The sequence below is a fragment of the Orcinus orca genome, chromosome 21, assembly GCF_937001465.1.
Source record: "Orcinus orca chromosome 21, mOrcOrc1.1, whole genome shotgun sequence".
Taxonomy (NCBI): Eukaryota; Metazoa; Chordata; class Mammalia; order Artiodactyla; family Delphinidae; genus Orcinus; species Orcinus orca.
Window position 1 is genome coordinate 20,502,150 of NC_064579.1, and position 6,612 is coordinate 20,508,761.

Consider the following 6,612-nt stretch of genomic DNA (forward strand, 5'->3'; position numbering starts at 1 on the left):
ATGGATAACAGTTTTTTCACATCTTCACCTAGTAGTTTGTTGACCAAATTAGGAAGAAAGGAATGGAGGAAATGAGGAAGTAAAGGAAAAAAGGTGCACAGAAAGAAGGAAAGGAAGGATTTTGTTTTAAGTCAGGGATCTATAGACCCCTATCTTACACTATACATAAAAATCAACTAAAATGGATTAAAAACTTAAACATAAGACCTGAAACCATAAAACTCCTAAGAGAAAACACAGGGGAAAAACCTCCCTGACATTGACCTTGGCAATGATTTTTTGAATACGACACCACAAGCTTAGGCAACGAAAGCATAAATAAACAAACTAAAAATTTCTACATAGGAAAGGAAACCATCAACAAAATGAAAAGGCAACCCATGGAATGGGAGAAAATATTTGAAAACCATAAATATGATAAACCATATAACTGAAAACCATATATCTGATATCCAAAATATGTAAGAAACTCATACAACTCAGTAGCAAAACAAACTCAAATAAAAAATGGGCAAAAGAGCTGAATAGACATTTTTCCAGAGAAGATATACAAATTACCATTAGATATATGAAAAGGTGCTCAACATCACTAATCATCAGAGAAATGGAAATCAAGATCATAATGAGATCTCACCTCACATCAGTTAAATAACCATTATCAAAAAGACAGAAAAGGGGCTTCCCTGGTGGCGCAGTGGTTGAGAGTCCGCCTGCCGATGCAGGGGACACGGGTTCGTGCCCTGGTCTGGGAAGATCCCACATGCCATGGAGCGGCTGGGCCCGTGAGCCATGGCCGCTGAGCCTGCGCGTCCAGAGCCTGTGCTCTGCAACGGGAGAGGCCACAACGGTGAGAGACCCGCGTATGGCAAAAAAAAAAAAAAAAAAAAAGACAAAAAAGGTAACAAGTGTTATGGAGGATGTGGAGAAAGGGGGACCCTTATATACTTTTGATGGGATTGTAAACTGGTATACCAATTATGGAAAACAGTATGGAGGTTCCTCAAAAAATTAAAAATAGAACTACCTTATGATCCAGAAATCCCTGTTCTGGGTATATACCCAATGAAAATTAAAGCAGTACCTTAATTTTATGCTCCCATATCCATTGCAGCATTATTCACAATAGCTGAAATACAAAAACAACCTAAGTGTCCACTGATGAATGATTGAGTAAAGAAATGTTTGTATGTACATACAATGAAATACTCAGCTTAAAAAAAAGGAGATTCTGCCATTTGCGACAACATGCATGAAAATGGAAGACATTATGCTAAGTGAAATAAGCCAGAATCAGAAAGAAAAATACTGCCTGATCTCATTTATATGTGAATCTTAAAAAAGTTGAATACATAGAAACAGAGTAGAACAGTGTTCACCAGGGGCTGGGAAGTGGAGGAAATGGGGAGATGTTGGTCAAACGGTATGATGTTTCCGTTATGTAGAATGGATAAGATCTGGAGATCTAATTACAGCATTGTAACTATAGTGAATGGTACTGGATTGTGTACTGGAAATTTTCTCAGAGAGTGGATTTCAGGTGCTCTTACAACAACAACATGTTAACTGTGTGAGGAGGTGGATATGTTAATTAACTTGAATGTAGTAATCATTTCACTATATATATGCATATATCTCAAAACACCATGCTGTGCACCTTAAATATATACAATTTTTATTTAAAAAGAAACAAATAAAAATAAAAGTAGAATTACCTTGAGATCCAGCAATTCCACTTCTAGAATTTATCCAAAAGAATTGAAATCAGGATCCAAAAAGTTTTAGTACCCCTATGTTCATTGCAGCACTATTCACAATATTTCCAAGTGGTGGAAACAATCAAAAGTCCATTAACAGATGACTGTGTAAAGAAACTATGGAATATACATCTAATGGAATATTATTTAGCCTTAAAAAAGACAGGAATTCTGCAATGCATGACCATATGAATGAAGCTTAAGGACAAACTAAGTGAAATAAGCCAGTTACAGAAGACAGGTGTGGCTTGATTCCATTTGTATGAGGTATCTGTGAATAATCTCTAAATAGGTGCTGTACAATACTGTACCTATAGTCAACAATAACATATTGTACATTTAAAAAATTTTAAGAGGTAGGTCTCATGTTAAATGTTATTTCCGTAATAAAAATTTAAATTTAAATTAAAAAAATACTTTCATTTTTCAACCATCTTGGACCCTGTAGAGGCCTGCTGGGAGCAGGACTTCTAAAACAACAAATATGTCTGGAAGGCTGTGGTCCAAGGTCATTCTTGCTGGCTATAAGCAGTGCCTGTGGAACCAGAAGGAGCACACAGGTCTCCTGAAAATTGAAGGTATATATGCTTGAGATGAAACTGAATTCTATCTAGGCAAGAGATGTGCTTATGTGTACAAAGCAAAGAACAACACAGTAACTCCTGGTGGAAAACCTAAAAAAAACAGAGTAATCTGGGGAAAGATAACTTGTGCTCATGGAAACAGTGGCATGGTTCATGCCAAATTCTGAAGCAACCTTCCTACTAAGGCCATTGGACACAGAATTCGTGTGATGCTGTACCCGTCGAAGATTTAAACTTACTGAAAAATAAATAAACGTGTGGATTTGTTCCCTTGTAAAAAATAAAATAAAAAAATAGAACCATTCTGATCTCAGTGTCTAGCATAGGACTGTACTGATTGAATACAAGGTAATAAATATTTGATGAATAAGAAAAAAATTTAAAAAACCAATCAAGAGATTTATTTATCACCTATCCCAGTAGAGATATGAGAGGGAAATTGTTCTCTTTTTAACTGGCAGTGTGGTTGTGTAAGGGAGAACGAGTAGTGAAGGAAAAAGTTAATTTAGGATATTTAAAATAGGCCAAGAGTTGCCCCCAGAAAAGTTTACAGAATTGTCACAATTTGGCATTAGAGTCCACAACCACCTATAAAAATTAATAAGAAGACATTTTAATTAAAACACTGTCAGGAAGCCAGAGGGGGAGCTCTCCACCCTACAAGGATTGCAGATCCCGACAGGAAGAAGAAAGACGTCCTCTCCCTGTCTGGCAAGAGCTCAGCCAATGAGAGACTGTCACAACTCAGCCAAAGAAAAGCCACTACTTGGCACTCTCAATTCCTCCAATGGACTCTTTGTTTAGTACAGCCCTCCCAACTTCCTCTTCTCCTCTTTAAAAGAGTTCTCCTCTCCTTGCTGCAGGGAGACTTGTGAGTGGCTCACCGTTGTAATTCTTTGCTGATCCTGAATAAACCCATTTTTTGCTGGAGAAATAACTGGCAGTCTGTTTGTTTAAGGTCAACACTCCCCATTTTGTGCTTTTCTGTCTCACATTTTGTGGACACCTAGCACCCTCATGGACTCTCCCCACCTTGCCTCCACCTATTAGCCAAGGATTTGAAACTCATTCTCATATTGTAAAGAAGCAAAAGCCAATTTTTTTTTCTTAGATAATGAATATGCAGAGACGAGGTGCTAAGTATTCTTTATCTACCTCACATCTTTTTCTAAACAGATGGCTTCTCTAGGCACCAACCTTGCCTTTCTTCTCCATCATGCTTAAATCTGAGGTCATGGCTCGGTTTTTGACCTGTATCTCATAACTCATTCCTCCCTAGCTCCATTTTTGACCTGTATCTCATATCTCATTCCTCCCTATCTCCACCAGACCATGCTCTAGATAGTATTCATAGCTAGTTCTTGCTTCTTAATAAATGAAAAGATAGAAGGAAATGACTTCTCACCTGCCCAGGGGAAAAACTGATTGATTGCAGACACTATGGGTGAAGTATGGAAAAATGAATCAATGATAGGGCCCTTTGTGTCCTTTCTGACATTACGGAGGAAGACAGGCTACAGAAGACAAGCACAGGTAGGACAGCGCACCAGTTTGTCTGGCAATGGATCAGCGGCGCAAAAGGCAGCAGAGTTTATACACAGAGACCAAGATGAGACCCCAGAGAAGTGGTTCTGAGAAGCTTGAACATATGCTCCTGTTGCCTCTGCTGGTGGTGTGGTGATCTAACACTCAGACCTTCAGTCAGACTTTCTTTAGATTTTCCTTCCCCTACAGTTTCTCGGCAGTGAGGTGTTTCATTGAACGTCTGGAGTAGCAGCATAGGAAAGTGTCATAAAAATGGAGGAAATTAAACGAAACATGCCCGGTAGGAGCCGAGCATGAATGCACCAGTTCCTGTTCTTCATTGCTGTTCTTTCCAGATGTGGAGAATTTTCGTGAAATGGAAGAAATAAAAAAAGAATGGTTAGTGGTGTCTAAAAATATGTAATTGGATTCAATGACTATTGTGCTGGAAAGGTGCTTTTCAGAAGTACTTCCTGGAGAGAAAAGACATAGGAGAAATTATATTTCGCCTGGCCTGGCAACATTATTTTCCACGCTGAGGACTGTGAATGTTTTATCTGGCTGTCATCCTATTGGCTTTGCTGAAAAATTTAACCCTTTGAACATATGTTAAGAACCGAGTGCCAAGGTAGCTGTTCAGTGTCTCCACCTCAGCTTCTAGTTGGCTGGCATTGCTGCATATTTAAAAAAATAAGATATATTGCTGTGGAATACAGGGGAATATTTTCTTTATGGATAGAACCTTAATGGAAATGTGGAAAAGAGTCACTAATGTCTTAAGTTTCTTTGTATTTAAGTTGCTTGAAATCTTCTTACCTTTCGCTCAGTGCTGTTGACTGGGGTTTTTACCTCCTGCTGTTGACAGGGTTTACCTTTTTGAAGGAAAGTCATTTACTCGATAATTTTCTCAGTGGTTCTAATACCACTCATGATGAGTGATTAAACTTCACTTGGTCTTTTTCCTCTTTCTAATTCCACTCACAGACAGTTTTCCTTACCTGAAAGGGGAAAAAATTGTACCTTGATCTTTGAAACTATTTCATGGAGTTGCATATGCCCTCAACAAACTTCCCTACTTTGTACCCCTCATAGTTTTCTTGTCGTTTGGGCTGGAAAATGATCCTATCATTTTCCAACCCAAAGTCTGAAATAAAAGAACATATAGTTTCGATCAAAGGAAAAGGAGAGAGGCATCCTGCTGTAGCAAAGCAACTTTGACATTTTCCTTCTATTCAGAATGTTTGATTCATTCTTCCATTCATTTAATATCTACCTAGTGAAATGTACTAGCTATAAGGTAGATAATTACACTTTTCAGGTGTCATTACACATTTTAGGTGTAAGGATCTCTTAGACACATTCTCTGTCCTCAGACATTTAGATTCCAGTAGGTAAGAAAAGATATTTTTAGAATAACCTAAAGGCTGCAAGAGAAGTACCCATTAAGTGCCAAAACTGAAAAGACATATGGGAAGCATGAATCAGGGAGTTATTAATTTTATTTTATGAATCAGGGAGTTATTTTATGGGGAAAGTTCCATTTGATTTGGGACAGGAACACTGGTTGAATTTCCATGGGTGGAGATGGGGTGGGAGGAATTCAAACAAGGAAGAATGGTATAAACAAAATCGCTGACAAGGAACTGACCAATATACTTGTTTGTTTGTGTCACATGTTTCTCATGTAGGGAAGACAACGGAAGTTCCCCACACCGGTACCTGCCTTTCATTTCTCATGTGTTCCTCCTAGTTCTATGCCTCAACAGGGCTCCACGGAAATGTGAACGCTTCCATGTGTCCCCCCACAAAGCTGTTTACTTAAACTGAAGTTTATGCCCAATCCACCAACCCTCAAGGTCTGAGAATTACACATATGTGATGAGGAAGTATACAAATGAATGTAGCCCCCAAATGAATTTTCAGAAGTAGAGACTCTCAGTAATGGAAAGGCAGTTGGGCCCGCTGAAAGCTTTTATGGGTTTTTTTTTCTCTCTTACAACTACCCATCCCCTGCTTAAATACCTCTAGTTGCATGGGACTCACTACTCTAAAGCGAGTCCATTTTTCCTTCTGAAAACTCTACTACAAATTTATTTTTCACATGTTAAGTGGAAACCTGAACTTCTGCCCTCCAGTTCTTTTCTCCAGGAGGACTGCTCCCCGAAGCAGTGTCAGGCTGTGAGAAAATCCTCTTCTGCTAGAGATGAACTCTATTTTCCTTATGTAAATTACCTACAGGTTTCTCTATAGGGTGACACACATCCACAATAATTCCTACTCTCCAACCCATGATTTGGAACGTTGGATGGATTATTTTGTGTATTTACTCCTAAATTCCAAAGACCTCAAAAACACTTGCTAAAATAAAGCTCTTACCATTAAGAATGAATCATGTGGAGAGAAAAGAATACAATCCACGCCCTTGGCAAAATAATAATAATGATAACGAAAATGGTGATGATGATAATAATAATGGCTTTATAAACCTCTTTTTAAAGATAAATTTACTTATTTTTATTTTATTTTTGGCTGTGTTGGGTCTTCGTTGCTGCACGTGGGCTTTCTCTAGTTGCAGTGAGTGGGCTTCTCATCACGGTGGCTTCTCTTGTTGCTGAGCACGGGCTGTAGGCGTGCAGGCTTCAGTAGTTGGGGTTCATGGGCTCTAGAGCTCAAGCTCAGTAGTTGTGGCACATGGGCTATGTTGCTCCTTGGCATGTGGGATCTTCCTGGACCAGGGCTCGAACCCGTGT

The 6,612-nt window shown here is 38.8% G+C and overlaps 1 pseudogene; it reads left to right on the top strand.

The window, feature by feature from the left end:
• The first annotated feature begins 2,238 nt into the window (after positions 1–2,238).
• On the top strand, positions 2,239–2,571 carry LOC101277606 (60S ribosomal protein L35a-like; annotated as a pseudogene).
• The last annotated feature ends 4,041 nt before the right edge of the window (positions 2,572–6,612 follow it).